Source organism: Eleginops maclovinus, chromosome 21 (genome assembly GCF_036324505.1).
Source record: "Eleginops maclovinus isolate JMC-PN-2008 ecotype Puerto Natales chromosome 21, JC_Emac_rtc_rv5, whole genome shotgun sequence".
In the NCBI taxonomy this organism is placed as follows: domain Eukaryota; kingdom Metazoa; phylum Chordata; class Actinopteri; order Perciformes; family Eleginopidae; genus Eleginops; species Eleginops maclovinus.
This window is the reverse complement of record NC_086369.1, coordinates 11507363-11528044: the sequence shown is the minus strand read 5'-3', so window position 1 is coordinate 11528044 and position 20682 is coordinate 11507363. Positions and strand designations below refer to the sequence as shown.

The 20682-nt window shown below is 40.7% G+C and overlaps 1 long non-coding RNA gene across 1 annotated transcript in view; it reads right to left on the bottom strand.

Moving 5' to 3' along the window:
• LOC134883734 (uncharacterized) overlaps positions 1–4194 on the bottom strand; it is a 62162-nt gene extending 57968 nt beyond the window's left edge. Inside the window, exon 1 of the long non-coding RNA XR_010168314.1 lies at positions 4045–4194. This is a non-coding gene — a long non-coding RNA (uncharacterized LOC134883734). The remainder of the gene's footprint in view (positions 1–4044) is intronic.
• Between the last annotated feature and the right edge of the window lie 16488 nt (positions 4195–20682).

The window sequence follows — 20682 nt, the reverse complement described above, 5'->3', positions numbered from 1 at the left end:
ATAGTAATATAGTTAAAGCCAAGACGATGGCCAATGCTCAAGGTCAGTGACCTCTGCTTTATCAGATACACCCCCCAATAATTACCATGATATAATCACTTCATCTACCAGACAGCACTCAGGCAGGAGTACAGCTTTATCACGATGGTGACTCTCCCTGAGGATAGGAGTCGGGCTGCACAAGGCCACAGGTCTGGCCTCGCTAAGGGCAAGCTTCTGGCAACAAGTTGTGATGGATGAGCCATGCAAGATGACTGGCTGCAGATCGGCCTCTAGAGGGGTGTAAATTCAGAATCAGCTGGCATCGATGTGACCGTGTGTCCTTCTGTTTGTGCTTGTACAGCTCAAGCTTAGGTTAACTGATTTCTAATGTATAGCTACATATGTATACAGCATATAGCATATATGTGCAAACTGAAGCCTATACATCACAAGGTTCAGTTATTCGTCAAATATTCTTATGGAAATATTCCAATTCTTAACTGCAAAATCCATTTGCCTACACATTTCTTCGTCTCATTCTTTATGCATTTCTGTGCAGATGTTTTTCCACTGCTTTCATCATGGTCTCTTGCTTTACAAAGTGCATAGGTATTAGTTTACTCCCGTTAAACACAAGGCACCAAAAAAAAAAGGGTCTCACTGAAAGAGCTGGATTAGCTTTTGCTCTTTAAATTAGAAGTTTCCAAAATAGTTGTGTGTTTGAATATGATCACGGTCACTGAACCAGAAGCTGTGTAATAATGTGCTTCACATACACATGTTTTTCAGCATAAGCTTAAATCATACTTTCTTTTTCTCCCAGCATCAGTCAAAAAGAAAATATAACCCCAGAGGATCCCCACTGCTTCCAGGGGTACCCACTCTATCTTGAGCATGCTTCAAAACATCTACTACACATGACTGACACGCATCATAGTCAGTGGAGAGCCAGGAAAAAGTATGACAGGTAGGTCTGTTGTATATCTCCACACACACACACACACCCACACACACACACACACCCATCATCAACCCCTTACCAGTGAGCGTTTAGACAGAGCCAGACAGTCTGCTATCTCTATTAAGCCCGTATCCCAGAAGAGCCTTCCCCTCCTGCCAGACCTGGAGCACAGCTGATCCCTGAAGACTATCAATCAGAGCAGATCTGCGGCTGGAGCTCAGGCTGCAGTGCAACAAGTCTCCTCATATTCCCCAAACCCCGTCTTTTCTGCAGACGTGTAGGCGAATAAAATTATAGACGGTGTTAACATGCTGACTGGACTTCTACACATTCACATTCTGTGCGTGTACTCACATGCACATATGTTAAAATATAAGAGTCAGACTGAACTACAATCAAATGTGTTGTACTGCAAGCAGCCAATGTCAATTAAAGGCTCTGTTTATTGATGGTTAATTCTATTTATTTTTTAGTAAATATCACTTGTAAAATGTAATATATATATTCAAATATTTGTACGACAGGTACAGTATATTGCAATTATACAGTAGGAATTAAATAATTGCTTCTTTAAAAATGTTTAAACCATAAAAACAACAATCATAAATAAGGCTATTCCATCCAAAACTGACTGCATTTGGCCACTAGGTGATAGCAAAGTGCTACAACTGGTGCAACCATCAACAGTTTCCAATGTCATGGTTAAGCAACAGCAGTGAAAACATAAATGAATGACATATTCAGAGAAATAACAACCCCTAAAAACCGCATTCTGAACTGGACCACAAATAGAAATGTTAAATGTTTACATTGAATCCCTGACTGAGTGAAACTAATGAGGACAAATATACACTCGGTCATATTGGGGGAAATTTCCCTTCGTAATTTCCTCCAAATGTGAATCACTGACTTCCTGGCCAAAAACTACACATCTCCTCAGCCTGTTTTCCTTTCTCAAACCATCTGTGGAAAATTGAGTTACTGGCCATTTTGTAGGAGTGACATGTTGGGCGGCCAGTGTATCACATGTCGCCTGCACCGTGACTTTAGCTGACAAGATGAGAGGAGGGATGTGGACACCAGGGCAGCTGTCAGTGCGGTGATTGAACACAATCTGGGCTGATCCTCGATAAACTCTGGGTGTGTCCTATTAAAGGCTGGGCCACATGTAAACTCCAGTCACTGGGAAATAAGATATTCTGGTATTAAATGTGGTGTTGTACAAAAACAAACCAGGACCATTTGTTGAGGTTTAAAATATTACAAGTCAAGTTCAAGTGTAATGGAAACATCACAACCAGACTTTTACTTGGAATATGGAATTTGAATGGCTTTGCACATGATTACACAATGATGTTTTGTAACCAATAGATATATCGTCTAAATATTTCCCCCAAACATAAGCTCACACATATGCTTTTACCACGTTTATGGATACCCGAAAATGACACCCTCATGGGATTGTTTAATATCCGATCAAGAGTCTTATGGACATTTTGTTCTAGCATATTTAATGGTATGGCTAAGTCTGGCACCTTGACCAAATAGTGCATATGTTAATTAATGTACATTGTCCCTGGTTAAATAACTAAATACAAAATGTGGCGAAATTCAATTCGAAGAGAGAGATAGCCAAACTTAGCTTTCAACTAACCTCATGAAAAAGGTTATGGACTTTATTGCTTCAAACGTTGTGTTTAAACCAAGCTTAAATGATCATGTGTCAGGCAAAAAGGGATTATCCTCACAGTTGATGTTCCATAAGAAGATATTAAAGTATAAAAAAAGGAGCAGCATTGTTTATGTACGCACATAAGAGCTAGTTTGCCTTGATCTTCCATGATAACCTAGTTTGAATGCTTAGCTATCTTACAGAATAAGACATGTGTTCAGTTGGCTTTAGAGTTCAAACTTTCAACATAACAAAACAGTTTTCATCTCCATTTGTGACATTAGACGTTTTGTTCACAGATCAAAGACTAATTCATGCTGACCACTCCTAGAAACAAGTAATTGTATCTGGGTTCTGGATCAACCTTGTCAAACTTTGCTTATAGTTTATGACCATGAAAAGGGGTTTGATCATGTGCTGTGTATTGTTGAAGTACTAATAAGGGCCATTGTGTTTGCACATCTTTTTTAATGCAGCCGGATGTTCTACCTGGCATACAACCAGGTAAACACAACTGCACTGCACACTGGTGACTCAATGCAAACACTGTGGGAAGAAGATACCGAAGAGCAGGATGCTGATTTCAAAGTGTCAGGACGTCCATATAAATTACTGGTGAAACGCTCCTTAAACATAAGAGATGTCACTTAGATTTTATGACGTCTCCTCAGTGACTGACAGTGCTGATATAAAAGGTTAGAAATATGATCACGTAAACAACCACATGGCTGATAAACTACACGCTCTCATCCATCACTTCCACTTTGAGTCCAAATGCAATCAATCACAGCCGAGCCACAGCATCATAATGGAGCAGCAGCTCTGGATGGAGGAGGACTCCATCCATCAATGTGAAGGTAATGTGACACTCATAACATTTGCACACAGGACAGAGTGAGTCAAATGAAGTGCCCTGTCCTTTGAAGTAACACCTTCAACAGGCTAATGATGATGAAGATGAGGCTTTATTTAATCTTCCTGAGCAGTGTCTGTATCCTTAAACCACAGTGGCGACCCGTGACGTTTATACCTGGGCCCTCTGGCCCCCCTTCCCTCGTCGAAAAAAAACCCCTCTAGCCTTATCAATGCAACAGACAGAGAAAAGAGTTTTTCCAAAATCGACTTATTTATTAAGCACAACGTTGTATTTACAAATACAAAGATAATCATATCTTCATCAAGCTGCGTCTACTTCAGCGATGCGTTTTGAAACAACGGCCCAGGGCTGCAAAACACATTCAGCCCCCCTATCATGAGAAGGCGCACACAGCCAGGTAACAATGGACTAGCATTTTGGAACACAACACAGGCAATTGAGTTAAAACCGGCACAGCTAATTCCAAATACATACATTCATTGGGGATACACTCATAGGCACAATGAATTAAGTCGGCTCGGCGGCCTACATTGAAAATAACTTTGGCCTAACCTTATCGATCCTGTCATCCAGTTGTATCGGGTATGGCTGCTGATTTTTTTTTTTAAATGCTTCTCAAAACTCCTTTAAAGATCCAAAAATCCACGGTTTTCTTACATTTCTGAAACTTCCGAATTTCTAGTGGCCGGAGCCATATTTCGCCCGGAGGTGACGCAGGTGTTACTCTCATCTAATTGACGCCAGCTAATTTTCCACTAGTTAGACAGCGTGCCGTAAAGTCCACGATAATAAAGCCCACCCATTTAGAGGGAAGATATGATTGGCTAATTGTATTGTCAGTTGACATTACTCTCTCGTTGAGTTACTACAGCTGGGCCCTCTGTGCATTTATAGCTGGACCACCAATCACCTCCTATCTTCCCAGTAACTCCAGAGAGGCCAGAGGAGCTTCTTTCATGTAACCCTTCACATTCCAGCAGAAACCGAGTAGGCAGATTCAAAGGATTTATTTCTTTGGAAATGTTATTTTAAATACAATTAAATCAAGGTATTTTGGTGAAACTTCTAAAAGAGATGTAAAATGTTTTTAAATATTATTTTTCAGAGTATCTTAGAGGGCCCTGACGGTTTGCCACTGTTAAACCAGATTATTTGTGGCCTCACATTGAGTACTATTCAGAAAAGGAGGTTGTTTTACTTGAATTTGGATCAAACTATTACATTCTTGATTAAAAGTCAATGTCATAACTTTGATCCCTTTAATTAAGTAACTTTTAAGGGACATTTCTTAAGCTAATATGTCTAGAAAAATACTCAAGGGAACAGTAACCTTAATTCAACTCCTTTGCAAAGCCCCGTTACGTGATGTGTGTTCCAAGTGATCAAAGCACACAGAGTTAAATACTCCTTATAGTTTCCCGTAAAGCCAGAGGAAGAAAGGATGGGTGGTGGCCTGCTGGCCTTCCCTTTTATAAACCCAAGGCTACTTTCCCTCGGTCCACAGAACAACTCTTGACAGGCCTAGGTGGTATTTTATTATTTCAGTTCATTCTGTCTATTCGGACTCTATAATTACTCCCTACAAGTCATTTAACTTTTTTTTTTCAAATTACATGTCTGACCCTCTCTCTGGGATAGGATTTCCCTGCCATGTATTTTAACGTGCTCTATTTTAAACCCTCTCTCTGTTATTATTTTTCATTTTGGGTTTTCCTTTAATCATTGAGCTATGATCTTGCTTTTGGTATTTTGTCTGGAACTGAGAGTTAACATGTTGAAAATTTGAGGCAAAGTTAGTGCAAGTTGGGTCCCCCTAACCTGCTCAAAACACTCACGGGATTTGGATGAAGGCAAATGATTTTTGCTGTTTATGTCTGTATTTGCATTCAAAGGATTGTGTGTCATTTTAAATAAAGTATCATTCATTTGAAAGAGCTGTCAGTTACGAACACCATGATTAAGACATTCATGTCAGACTGTATTTTCAGTCTGAAGCGATCACAGCACTGATTCAACCGACTCGATTATGGAATTGGTTTTAAAACCCAGTGAAAACTAAAAACCAACTCCCTGCGTTGTATCTACAAACAATCTAATTGTGGGCCCAGCAGAGATGTGTTTTCCAAGAGAATTCCTCCTCTAATTTTAAACCAAAACATTACATTATTGGATTGATGCCTGTCTCAAAGAGAGGCGAAGAAAGACAGAGCGACAGGCCTTTCAGGGCCTTTGTTTATGTGAGCGTTACCGGCACGATTCCCACAAATGTGGATGGGAGGCCTTTGTAAACAGCTTGAGCGAAGCTACTGTGAATCTGCCAATCCAAATACAACAAGGGCAGTGGTAGGCTCTGCCGCCATCTCTAATTCTGGCTTTGGTTTTTACTTTGGCTTTGGCAATGGCAGAGAGTGGGACCACGGCTCGAGGCCACGCTGCTGCACGCAGCTACTTAGGGAGGAACATTTATGTAACTCACGAAAGATAAAACCACAAGTACTGTATGGATATGCACAGTACACCACACACATCGACTCACTGGATAAAGCAAAAACACTGATGCAATAATGGATTTAATGCAAAATGAAGTTCAGGCCAGGTCTTAAAGGGAGCCAGGACACATAACAGTCTTGAAGTGAATGTTAGATACCGAGGATTCAGTATTTCCGGCATTCATCCAGCTGTAATTACAATAATAAAAATGTGTCTTTGTTAATTCTAAACTGTTCTCAGAATCTACAAAGACCTCCATTTTCTGAATAAGCTTAACACAAAAGAAAAGTGGTGTGGACACTGTGTATATCAGGTCTGTGCGTGTCCTTTAAATCATATAACCATGGTAGTCCCGAGTGTGCAGTCTCGTTGTCTGTTTCACATGACATCAGACTCCCGTCGATATAATTGTCTGCACAGTAGTAAATGTCAGTTATATAGACGATTGGCTCCGTCAACATCTCACCATGTTTATTTGTATGTCACTGACCTGGCTTTTATAGGAATGCTGGTAACTAATAACCAATGTGTCACCTACAGGTGTAAACACGCTGTAACCAGAAGAGTGTGACCAACAACACTAGGGGGAGCCAAGCCATTACAGGAAATCCTCAACAAATCCGCCTTAAAAATCAGTAAATGAAAGTTTTACTCCCAGCTGAACTTAATCCACTCGTAAAAGAACAGTTCTCTTCTCTCTCTTTCTTGTTAGGGATGCCACTGATGTGTGACATGTCCTCGTCTATCAGCATGCGCTCTTAACACAGCCTTGTTGTTAAAGTTGAAGGTAAACTTGTGTAATGGAGGCCCTGTTCATTAAGCCTGTGGAGTGAACTTGGGACAGACTAATGAGAAAGGCGCCTTTGACAGAGCGAGGCTGGCGGTGTAGTAATTGGCCAAAACTAAAAATGGTCACTGAAAAAAAGGGGTTAAAATGGACAGGGACTCTGAGCCCTTGCAGCTTTGCCCACTTAGTCGTATTTCGCTGTGTTTTCGACAGATTTCTTGCTTGAGTGGCCCCACATAAATTGATACAAATCCATAATCCAGATTGGGGCTTAAATTCGTCTCTCCCTCCTGCTTTTCCTCACAGGAGTGTGTTGAGTATTGGTCCGAGCCTGAATAATTGAGGGGCTTATGCTAAGCAAGCATGTGAGGGAAATGGTACTGAATAGTACATCCCAAAATTGGGCATCACATTTGAAGTGCAAAGAGCTGCTGTGTAAGTCAACGATAAATTAGGCCTATTTGTTTTGTAACACTTTTTTATAGGGAGTTTTTTATTCATGGCAGCTTAAGTAATTTGGCGAAAAACTGGCAGTCTTTTATGTTAGATGTAAATCTGCCTAATGAAATGATTACCTAAAATTACCTGACATTACCAATGCAGAAGAGTCTCACTATTCTGCTCCGTGAGCTGTAGTCCTGCATGTTTGTCATTAAAACCCATTTTAAAGGATTCTAATGTCATGCACAGGACACCTCACTCAGTCCACTTTCCCAGCCTCCCGCCCTCTAATGCTCCTGAAGGGACTTATTAAAATCCATATTTTTCCACCAGACCATGTAAAAGATTTAAGAAACGGTGTGCACCTGGTGCTGCGACTGTTGCTAGGGCTGGTTGTTATGTACTGCATTTGGCTAACTGAAAAGAAAAAGGAAAAGGAAAATAAATCTCAACTTTATATTGTGACTCAATCTGCTCTGAAGCACTGAAACTACATGTTGTTATACATGCAACTGTCATGACTTTTTAAAATAAACCAACCAAAACCTCCCAGGGACCTTTGATATATGAAACATCTGCCAGAAATCTGAAACTGTATGTAACAGTCGGTGCATTATAGTAGCAGATATGTTTTTGTTGTAAAATGATAATACCCTGAATTTTTTTAACCAAACTGGCAATCTGATTTCTCTCACTTTGTGAATGACTCATTAAAAACAATGGAAACATTACAATTTAGTTCAGCACAAAGAACTAAAATGGGTACAGAAGGAACACACCACTCTTTATGGACATTTTATTTACTTTTAACTTCTTAAAATTCCATCCATTAAGCATTAACCAACATGTGCTTTTGGGCGGCGCGCCCCTTGTGATTGACAGGCCACTAACACACAGTTTCCGGTTTGGGTTCGCTCTGTGTTTCTGTCTAAGACCTTTGACCCTTTTGAAGCGGTGTGGTTTCAGCTCATGAATGTTAATCATAACATTTGGCACCTCAAAAAGTCTTGTTCAGCATTTCATTGTAGTTGTTCAAATGTGGTTCCAAAACAGTTAAGACAGGGACGACAAAAAAGCAGCATGGAGGCGACCAACATTTCAAACTGGGGGCTTCAATACCGTAATCTAAAAACAAACAGGTCACATGATGGTGACCATGTTCACTTCTTATAAATATGATTTTGACTCAATGTAAGGCAAGGCAAGTTTATTTATATAGCACCTTTTAAAACGAGGCAATTCAAATTGCTTTACAAAAATGAATGAATGTAAGTCCAACGTTCACTCTCTTGTAGCCATGTTAGCCAACACCAAGATAGCAGGTACAGTGGAAGTTTTCAGTGAAAACTAGTGCCAGCAGCTAATTCTGCTGTACAGGCTTCATCCCTCTTTGATTCAGAGTGACCCGGGTGTTCATGAAATGTTCTGACAGCAATCATAGGCCGTGAAAATAATGCCTTATTTTCTTTTCTCAGCAGAAGCTTGCAGCACTTCTGTCACACATACAGCAAGCACACTTCCACCCATCTGCAGTGAGTCTCCTGCTTCTCCAATATCTCTCACTCCTACTTCTTCGCTCTCTCCACATGTCACTGAGCCACAGCGGAGGAGACAGGCGTCGAACAGGCCGGCAGCTGATGATGAAATATGACCCGGTGATTTGTGGATTGTCTGCTGTTGAAGATGTTAGCGAAAGAGAGTCCTCAGACGTGTAGTGGGAAGCAACAGATGGGAGAGGAGTCCTTTTTTCTTCTTCTTCCTTTTATTCTCCCACATTGCATAACTTCCACTTGTATGATACACTGAGGCTTAAGTTGCTCTGTAGGGGAGGCAGACATGTTGAGGAGCAGTTGATGAACAGAAAGACACTTTTCATTTACGTCATGGTAGAAACATGTTGACTGTTTGTTATGTTGAATGAAATATCATAGGTTTTTAATGTGTGCTAATGTTACAGGTCCCATACCAAATGAATAACCAATATTTACTTCTTCATCATTTAAAATAAAATGCAAATTCAGGAGCTGATGTAATAATATGGTATTCGTTTAGTTTTTTCAACTGTCAGCCGTGATTATAGCTGACAATTCAGGAGTTATTTTAGTTTTCCAAGGTTTGTGGAAAATCATCATCTATAACACGTATACCGCCACTCATTTGAAAAGTCAACAGTGACCATTAGTTACGCCAAACTGCCTGAATTCCTCACTGATTACCATTTCCAAGGTGGTGTTTTAATTTATGTCGGGAGGGAGAAATATCCCCACGAAGATCTTTCACAGAACCTTTCTGGTCATTTGCTATTCATTCATTTAGTGCTGACATTGAAAGCAGCGAGGCGGAGAGAATGAAACAAGGACGGGCTTGTGTTCGCGTCTCGATCCAGACTCAAGACCTGAGTCGACATGGCAGAGAATTGGCAGATGAATTTCTCTGCTACGCTCCATTTACTCCATCTTGCTGAAGTCTTTTTCCTTACGTCATTCCAGGTGATGTAAACTGGCATGCTCCCCCGAGTTGACAAAAAGTGGGCATGCAGCTGTGTAATGGATGACTCAGGGTAACTGTCATGATTTCATTCAGTTTGAAGCTATAGATTCAATATCACATCATCCTTTATAAACTGTGACCACTCGAAATTGAAATGAATCAGATTTGTCAGGCTCAATCAATTAATGTTCAATACGTTCCAGAAAATGATTGTGTGTTGGGGCCTGATTTATTTGAATCCTCCTAAAAAATCACAGGGAAATGAATGTGGTTGTTTTTTGCCCAGGTTAGCTCCCCCACAAGACATACAATCCTCATGGCTGCAATGCATTCTAGTCTTTCAAGCTAACACTGTATCCTATGAATTATTATAACATGAAATATGCATTAGTGATTAAATCTGCATAGCAGCATTGGGTAGCGATGTAAAAAGTAATGTCATGCATACTCAACCTTACTCCTGCAGCTCTATCAAACACCACTTGTTCATCTACCACCATGTTCGAATTGTACTGAATTAAACCAATTCTGAAGCCGATCTTATACCATTAAGTATATAAAAGAGAATACTGTTACAATAATGTTAAACCATAACGTCAGTGTGCCTCTAGATAACCAATGTCTGTCTTTTCGTGGGTAAACCACTTCCTGTCTACTTCTACAGTATATATGTTTCCATTGTGGCATATCTACTCAATATTCTGACAGATAAAAAAGAAGTGTTCAATCCCACACTGGGAATTGAACTTGTAAAACAATGTTTTATTAAAAGGAACGCAGTGAACCATTATCCTGAGCTACAAAACAGTGTCTGCAATTATTCCCGGGGAAGAAGTGATAAATAAAGATGAAACATTATGAACAAAACAAGGTATGTACAACACCTGCAGATATTCATGGAATCCTAACGCCTTGAAATTTGTCTTTTTTGGACTATATCGATATTAAATAAGGCCCAATACAAAGAAATGATCATCATCCTTGATTTGTTTTTGTTTCCCCCTCAACCCACAGATACTTTGTATAATGTTTTCTGGTCTTACATATTTCAAAATACTGAATATGATTGTATTAATGTAAGATAAGGTTATTTCAGGCAGTACAGTACAGGAATATGTTTTCTGGTCAATCCAGCCTCTTCTCTTTGTTTGACCTGCTATCCACACAGGAGGTCCTTAGGGTGGATTTTTCCTCAAGGATATCAAGTTGCAGCCTCTTTTCCTCAAATCCATGCCCCAGCTGTCTGTCTGACAAACATCCTTAATTGTCTTCTCTCCCTCTCATACTCAATGTCGTCTAGACTGCAGTTTAGTTATGGATAATGACAGGGTCTCACCTGGAACTGTGGTGGCCTCATGGTGCTGTAAGTCTCAAGATGAAGTCCTTTTTTCAAGTTGCATTAAATCAGCCTGATTAGACTTGAAGTAGAATTCCAGGATCAAAATGGATACCAACGTTTGTAGAGTTTGTTTCCTAAAGACATACTCAATAGTGTTCTTCCCTACAATAAAACATGTAATGAAGCAACCGCCATGTGCTTGCACTAATAATGCCCTGTTTTTGTGTTATTTCTTTCAGCACGCAGCAAGGCTCTGGGACCTGTGCAGGTTTCTGTGAAAAGAGGAACCCAAGGTTTTGTTTTCCTTACTGATTGCAATAGCTGGAGCAGGAACACTGATTAAAATTCCCACAGAGAGGACGTATGGCGAGTGTCAGGTCTCAGTCTGGAGCCCAAAACTAGTGGAAATAATGATCACAAACAAGTTCCTCACAAGTTATTGCACACTAGATAATTGCATCTGCATTTGCTGTTCAATTACCACTTTGTGCCAAGGCAGACACAACCGTCTCCAAGTATGAGTCAACAATATGGAAATGGTGCGATTACGGAGCCCTTAATCATACAAAACAGTTTCTGCAATTATTCCCGGGGAAAAAATGCAAGAAATGGACTCTGGCCTCCTGCAGCTCCGCCACAACTGAGACGCTTCCCCGCTGGAGGAAACTGGGACTTTAATTGCAGGCAGGTCTGTGTTTACTTAGCAGTGACACCGGCAGCCACTGAACCTGTGTTTATTTTCAGATTCGGGTGACTTTAGAATAGAATAAATCATCCTTGTGCCGCCACATCATAAAAACCATTCAAAAGGGATGTCGAGCTGAAAGGGACCTGCATCTGGTGGAAAAGTAAACCATTTTTTGCACCTTTTTGAAGCGTCTTTGAAAAGCAAGGGCATGAAGCCCTTTTGCTAATGCATTACCACATAATTGTTTTCTTCCCTCTTCAAAATGTTAAGTACCCACCCTCGTGCATTAATTGTGGACATTCAGGAATTTTAAAATGATAATGCTTGGCGCCATGCTTTTCTGCACTTAGGGCCTCATTATACAGTGGAAAGCTCTATGATGGCCTGTAATGAAGAAGCAAAGGGAGCCATCCAGGCAGAGAAAGAAGAGGACCACTATATTTCAAGTCCTGTGTGTCCTACTGAGGGGGGACTCGTGGGACCCGCTCAGAGTGTGAAGTTCTCCCAAGGGTACGTGGGATAGCCGAGAGGGGAAATGTAATAACTCAATGACGAGGAGAGGCTGCCAATTACAGTCAGCTCAGGATAGCAGAGCAGGATCAGACACATTGAAAAACGGCTGCGACTCCCCGGGGAAGACTTTCCATCAGTGTGCTGCCAGGCCATTGGAAATATGAGCAGCAATGTGGGAATCCAAACAATATCGTAATTGTGAGCGATAAAAGCCAACTAAAGGATATATCTAAACACCAGTATCAATGGCAATGTTGTTTCAAGATTATATGTACACTCAGGCCTGGGATCTCCTCGCACTCTTGGCACTTTTGTTGCGCTTATACAATGTTTGGATTGTCCCGTGGAGTATTTCTTTCAATAACATAAGTGGAATTACTCATAGGCTCGACATTCCTTGCACTGCAGATAAGCGGCTTAACGCGAGACAAGCTAAACAAACTTAGAATAAAATGAAAATTAAGTACAATTTCAACTTTTTGAGTTCATTTGGTTTTGGCGAGTCAGTCATCGTTTTATCGTGCCGGGGCAGAAACCAAAGGTCAGGTGCCAGTTTCTTCAGCAGGTCACATAAAAAAAAGCAACCGTCAACAATGTGTAAAACAGTTCACAGCTGCCTGAGGGGTACTGCAAAATATTTCAATGATTAATAGAGACACTGTAGAGCCCGCAATGATAGATGACATCATGTTACAATCTGAGTGACAAGCTTTGAGTATTCAATGATAACATCACGAGTATAATTTATGCATTTTTTAAAATAACTTAAAATGGTAGGGAAATGATGGGCTTTAAATAAAAAACAGAAGTGCTGTCTAGTACTTTAAATAGCTTATGAAAAAACGTGGAAGTAGTCATTCAACCACTCATATCAAAACCGATTCCAAGAGTCTCACAATACAGGGCAAAGTAAAAGATTACACAGCATAAATGAAATCAAATGATCAAATGATATGCGTGGTTACGTTATTTTCCACAAACACCTGGCCCCTGGTGTTTTTCAAAGCACCAAAGTTCCCGATATGTGCAGATTGAGTTGCAAAAATGAAGTAGTCATTAGTAGGACCTACTTTGTGAAATCCTTACATTCCAAACACTGGACGTATCCAGTTGACCTAAGGACATAAGGCAACAAAAACAACCAAGCATTTAAAGAGTAGCTCAGATTAATTGTTTTAGTAGTGGATGTATGAATATCATTTTTTGCAGAGGGACGTGGTATGCCAACTGTCACTGTGTGTAAAATGCATGTGATAAAGGCTCTCCTGCTGAGCCTGACATGCCTCTGTGTGGTGACGGCCATATTTGTGTCTTATGATGACAGGCTTGCTGACAAAGTGAATCAGGGGCAGGATGTCCAGAAGACCCACTGGGGCAGCAGATTCTTTGGGAGGCCCATTCTGATGATAAGGAAGCGCTGGGCCCTGAACCTGTGACCTGTTCTGTTTATTTACCTTTTGCTGGTTTAGGTCACTGTGACTTACTGCTGCATTGTTGTGTCAACAACCCCAAGTCCATTTGGATCTGTTCATTCCAGCGTGTTTTTAAGTTTGTGTATGAAAGGTTGGACTGGGCGTTTCCACATCAGAAGGTACGTTTTTGTTCTATGATTCCAACTTGATTTTGGGAATAAAAGTTGAGGGTGTGTGTGTGTTGGAGAGACCTGTGTGTGGAAGGATCTTTGTGGTTTTAGCCTTTGCAGACCATTTACATGCACTAAAATGCATATAAACACACTTCAGGACAGGGAAAACCCTAAAAAGTAGAATAGGGCCTCTTTGACTTTCATATCAAAATTCAAGTACAAATGTTCAATATTCATTTTCTAGTCACTGCCAGCATAACTACAATCTTGCAAGAACACACCCAGATCTAAATTGTTGGACGTTCATTACTGCCACACCATGGGGAGAAAGCGCTGTCTACATATCCAGCTCCATCTTTCTGAAAAGCTTCACCTCTAATTAACTCCTCCATGCAGCGCAGAGGAGAGCAGAGCAGAACGGTTCTAACAGCCATAGTCTGGAGTAAACAAGACCCTGGCGGGAAAAGGCTCTTGTGTTGTCTGGCTAGCTGGCCAATTTTAATAAATCGATGCGCTAATCATCGGACGTGCACCGAGTGGCCTGGCTGTGCTTCCAGTCCCTCTCCCTTTGAGGTTAATTTAATTAGGTTCCAATGCTGAAAAGCCCCTGACACACACACTGAAGCGCACAGTGTAATTGATTTTTTCCCTCTCCCTGATATTCTCAGTTTTTAGGTGTACAGGGTTAAGGGAATTTAATGACAAAAACAGTCCACAAAGAGCCCATTTCTGTGGCTAAGGGGAAGTTTAGCTTGTGATACAGCCGAGGTCTAATGACGGAAGATTAATCCTTAACTAGTAGGATGAGTTTATTTACAAAGCACTTCTTTTGTATTGATTTTTTTGTGTGTGTTTCCCTAATTTGGCACCGCATTGTCACGAAAGTAAAAATACTGTTCAGACGACTGTGACACCTTTTTCTAACAGTGCCAAAGTAACTCAAGCTAAACTGTAATTGAACATGTGCAGCTGTGTAAATGGGAAAAAGTGATGTCACTATGGAAACTTTTGTTAGATTTCAGCTTTTTAATTGGCTTTGAAAAGTTTCTGTTTACTCAGCCCTGGTTGCTGCTCATTATTGTCTGGCAAGCCACCAGCTGAGTAGCACACACAGGTGAGTATCACGTAGCCTACCGATTTGTCATACACAAACAAAACAAAAGAAACAGAATGACGGAGCATTGGCCTTCAAGACGTAACAGAAACTTAAAAAACTACTGAACATGTGGTGAGCTGGTGTGTCCCAGCCGTGTGGCATGGTAACAAAGGGCCGAAGCATGGTTTGCAGCCCTATTAAATGCAGGTGAGCCAGGTTACACAGGTGCTCCTCATCTCCTCTGATGAGCCTTGCCTTTACTCCGCCTACAGGCACACCGTAACACAACCCACTTACCGCATGTGCACAGACAAACAAATGGGATAACCACATTCTGCTTAAGCGTAAGCCGCGGACTTCAGCATGTCTAGCTAACTGACTTACCTTCCTTCAGTACCAGGGACATTTACATTATCTCTGAATTAATTGTTGCATAGCTGACATCTGGCTTCTAAATCTGAAGGTCTTGTATCCACCAGGTTGTTAATTTGACATGCACGTTTTAAAAGCTAACTTCATTTAACTTTAAGCTTGCTAACATGAGGTAAACATGAGGCAACCGTGAAGTACAGTATTTAAAAATGTCAAGTGCATCATCTGCTACTTGTATTTATTAAAAACAGTAACTAAAGGGAGCAGGGATTTCAGAATTGTGTTTAATGCTATTGTTCATGAGTTTCGATCCATCCACCTAATTAAAATCAGACATTTAGTTACTATTGGTCTGTACACCAATGTCTACAGAGGCCTGTGAGTGTAAAACTGAATCAGCTTTCACCTGCATATGTCTGTCAAACTGAAGTGGAATCCCCACTTTTTCCCCTGACAGTACAACCTTCAACATTTTGTTCAGAAGTGGGAAGTGTAGGAGTCTATAGTCCCTCAGAGGCATGTCCGCCTGCATTCACATACTTACACACTGAAACTGAGATGTGGAAGGCTCCAGCAGATCCTCAGGCCTTTTCAGCTCGCATCTGGACAACCATGGCCGGTGCTCAGAGACGGGCCCTTACCGTGCCAGCTCTGATTCATGCCGCATTCCCTCATTCATCATCAGCATTATATTCAAAGGATCAGAAAGAAAACCATCATCCCACAATGGTCTACAGAAAAAACTATGTGTATAACACTTGATGTCCGGTATCCACATTCCAACACTTTTTTTTCCCCCGTTACCCAGAAGATGTACAGCAGGGTGTAATGTGTCCCTGTACATTGCCAAACACAATACTGTGTCCTCTCCATGCTTGGATTTCGAGGTGCGTAGTGCAGCCGCAGCACAGAGGGAACATCCAGCCTGTCAGCATAAACACGTTTTTAGTTTTACAGACAGACCAGCACACCGCAACCTTTCCCCCAGGAAGTATGAGAGTTTTCATTTTGTGTCCTGCTTCAAGCCAGTATGACTGACCCAGACAGTGCCGGGTTTAAGTACAGTATAATGTACACGTCCCTCAGTGTTCTAGACTTGAGAAGGGCACAAGCAGCACGTAAATGTCAGTCTTTTTTTCCCCCACTGATGCAGATAAGGGTGTGTTGAAATCCTTGGGTCAGGGTTGCACTCATTGTACACTGGTTATTCATGTCAGAGAGCCTCTCCAAACCTTTAAACTCATCATTTATTTAAGGAGTTCTAGTTTGCCTTGTCAAGCTGCTGCCTTGCTTCTGGTGCCAGCATGTGCCCCGGACTACATTTTTGCATCTCACAAGGCTAACCTGTATTAATATTTCAAATCAGGAAAGCAAACAGGCCCCTGTCCACCCTTTTGATTGGCAGTTGAGGTGATGCAGCATTGAGTGATTATTGATGCATTGTTAGGGGATTAGGTTTGGGCCTGTGAAAAATAGAAGAAAAAAAAAAACAGCAAACATTTGTCCATCAATTTCACAGAGTTTAATTGAATAACGCTTGTTTGGGTTGTGAAGCTTCAGGCAGATTCCAAGTGGCACAGATGTCGCATGAATAAAACATGGACTCTGTGAGCAAATATTAGCACTTGCAGTTATGATTATTTTCTTGTTAGTGCTTGGCGATGTCAAACAGGCGCTTTCGGATGTTGCTGTGCGATTGTGACTTTAATTGGCCACGTTAAAAACACACAAGCTGTGACACATGACTTAAATGGAGAAGACAGAAGCAATCCATTAAGATTTGCATGTTATTTTTGAAAAGATAATCTCTGGAATAAATGAATCTCCAGCTCGCATTCACAGTCAGTGTTTTTGGTGATCACATCCAAATCAGTCCCAATAATTGAGTTTATCTGAGCGTGTTATTGTAAGCATCTAAGATAAGGTTGCATTTCGTTATGACTCCTACCTTCTGCAGTCTACACTTTCTGTCAGTGTAAGTTATCTCACAGAAGACTTTGAGCTGACTGAAGTATGGCCATGCATCCTAACACGGCAGTCTGAACTGACTATCTTGTCCCAGCTTGCAGGACAGATAAAATGCAGTGAGAATGTTATCAGAGGTTACTGTCATAACAGAGTTCAAGTAAAGGAGAAATCATTGCTGTCATGAGAGCATAATCACCTGAAAATGAAGCTTGTCTTGGATTTACAACCCAGGCTAAAATATCTCAACAACGACTGGATAAGTTTACTTGATTCCCAGAGTATGGACCCTACTGTCTAAGGTTATCCTCTGGCCTTTCTTTTATCACCATCAGCAGGTCTTCATTTGTGGTTTTCAGCTAAATGTTTTAGACTGTTTGCAATGAAATTTGGTATAGACGGATCATGGTTCCCTTTCAGGACTTTCCCAATGGCCTTTGCTCTACTTTGTGTTTATAATACGCAACTGTTGGCATGCTAACACGATAAACTGAACAAATAAAGAGGTTAGGTTGTATACATGCTTAACGAAATTATTACCAAAAAAATGTTTCTTGTCATTGTTTGAATAGTAGACAACTTTTAATATAATACAGGCCAAAAAAACTATGTGAAAATGATTTATTGCAAGGCTGTTTTATTACATTGCACTAGACTGCACAGGATTCAACTTCATAACTAATGACATCATACACTCAGAATGAATAATGCTATGTTTTGCCAATAGTTTGATTTGCAGTTTACCTTGAGTTTAAACAAAATAAATTAAGCAGAAATAGGATAATAGTGTTAGGTTGGTGGATTTTCATTGTATTAACATGAGGCGAACAAGACAAACTACCATTCAGGTGGAAGCATGCCTGTTTAATATCTGTACATACTGGTCCAGTTGTGTGCAGCATACAGGACAATCCTTATCATGTTGTAGGTGTTTATTTTGCATAAGCCTTTTCTCTGAATGGAGCACTTTGTGAACAGTGACTGTTGCCTCTCTCTCGCTCTCTCGCAGTAGGTGGTCCTGCCTTATAACAAAGTTTGTATATTGTGTTTTCCAAGAGGCCATGTGAAACGACATCCCTGCGGATGCCCCTGAGAGAGCACTGTGTTGAGTGACTCTGTTAACACGTTTGGTGGAGAACTTAAAAAGAATGAATAGTGCTGAATTGCATTCTTCCCATTCGTCCTGAACTCGTTGAAACTGTTTTACAGTTGGGTAATGCAATTTATTACTGCCTGTCACTTAAACATGTTACAGTGAAGTCACTGTCAAAGTGAGCCTAGTCAGCCTTTTTTTGATAGTGCTCTTAATTTTGACTGAAAACAATAATATGTGATGTATTTATCGTATAGCATCTGAATTTGATAGACTGTTTACATTTCCAATATATTAGCCGAGTAGTGTTAGTAATTACTCACAGGCACATCATAATGGTGGTTTGAAGGGGTTCATTTCAATCACTTAAAATCTGACATTTCAACAATCTATAATCCATTAAATGGTCAGTGATTATTACCAACTGTCATCATTTCAGAGGATGATACACACTAGTTGTGACTAGATTGCCTTTATTCAAATAGTGTTGAAAGCTATACTTTAAAACGAGTTATGTTGAGTAGTCCATATTTTATGATGGTGGAATTGAAAATGAAAGTAAATATTAAATTGACCTGCAAGATTAGTTTTGAACGTGCTGGAGCCTGGCTGCTGTCAGAGATGAATGGGCTTGACGTGGCCTCAGGTCAACACAGATGCTGTGTGGGCCTGACTAATGAGGGTCAACACAGGTCAAAGGTCAGCGGGTGGACCCTCTTTCTCTAACTGGTACACAGGCTGATGTCACACTCCGATTATGGAAATATATAACCCTGGTGCATTCAGAAAATAAGCACAACAAAGAGGTGCTATAGCCTGCAGCTACAAGGAGAGGAAAATAAACAAATAAATCAGAAAATGTATTTGGTAATGAAAAACAAAATTCACCCTGTAATATTAATATGCTGAAGCTGAGAGCTAATTGAAGGCATTTTTATCTTTCTCCCTCAAGTAATTGTGATTTTGAACCAAGACAAATTCAATCAGCTCCCCGCTGACTCATGCAGCCCAAAAACACTCCCCCCTAATCAGGAAAAGAAAAAAAATCGCAAGTTTTGTCACTTTTTCCATTAAGTGGATAGCACCCCAAGGTGTCCTTCACCTTCCTTGCAGGGAAAATGTCCTCCTTTATGTTCTCAACAGGAGGTCTTCCCCATCTCTTTGACACTACTCATCCTGAGCTTGTTTCCACATCTGTCATGATGAGGACGATAAGAGGACAGAAGAGAGGCGTTTGAAAAATGGATTAAATTAGCCTCTCTGTGCAAAGGCTATGTTTCCCCTTGCTGTGTTGTCTTTCTCACAGCCATGTTTACATTCATTAGCACTTGTCTGAAATGTGTCACAATGTCTTTCCCCACGCTCTCACACGCCGACCACTCTTGAGATCCTCTCTAATCTGTACTGCAAGCAGATGCTATCGAGCAAAGAAAATGTTTTGTCTGCCTTCCATTAGCAAAGCCCAGGGCTTGGTCAAGACTTTACTTGTCAGAGGAAACATAATCTATTAAGAGCACCAAGCACTGGTATTCACATTTGCCTCACTGGCCTTAGCAAATCAGTTCCGCCAGAATATCACCGGTGGTATCTGTTCATGCAGGACATTTTGGTTTTATTTCCCCAGCTGAAAACAACAGGTATGAGTGGAATTTGCTAGCGGTATTTATTATAATTTATGGTCATCTCTTTACAAATATGAGGTCCAGCCGGTGAGCTGTAGCCAGGTAGCTTATTGTGTTTGTGTTTCCTCACTAAAATGCGTTGAGTGAAACCTTGTGGTCGTTTAATTTTCATAAAAGTTAGTAGCTGTTGAAGCTGTAACATAGTTTGCCCATGCTTACTTACTAGGTGTGTTTTTGAACTTGCATGTGTGCTCACTGGTGTGTGTATGTCAATCAATCAATTATTATTTATAGAGCCCAATATCACGGATAACACCTTTGTGTGTCTGTGTCTTCATACAAGTGTAAGACGCCAATCACAACAACTGTAACTGTCAAACTCTACGTTTTACTTTTAGGATAGAGCTACGCAGTGCTTAGCTTACCATAACGTCTTGAAGCACGGGGGAAAACGGTAGCCTACTTTCAAAATGCATACATAAAAATAGGTTTGCAAGGTAACTTGGTTTGCTATTATAACTCAAAATGATATAAATGTATATGTCCTGACTGAATGCATACACAACATTTCCCTCCGGGTTTAGTATTGGTTGTATTTCAATTTGAACTTGGGAGGAAATAATTCAATTGTTTCTTTGAGGAAAAAAAAAAAGAACACAGAGTACAACCCCCCCACCCCCCACCGCAGACACACACCGACCGCTCCCCG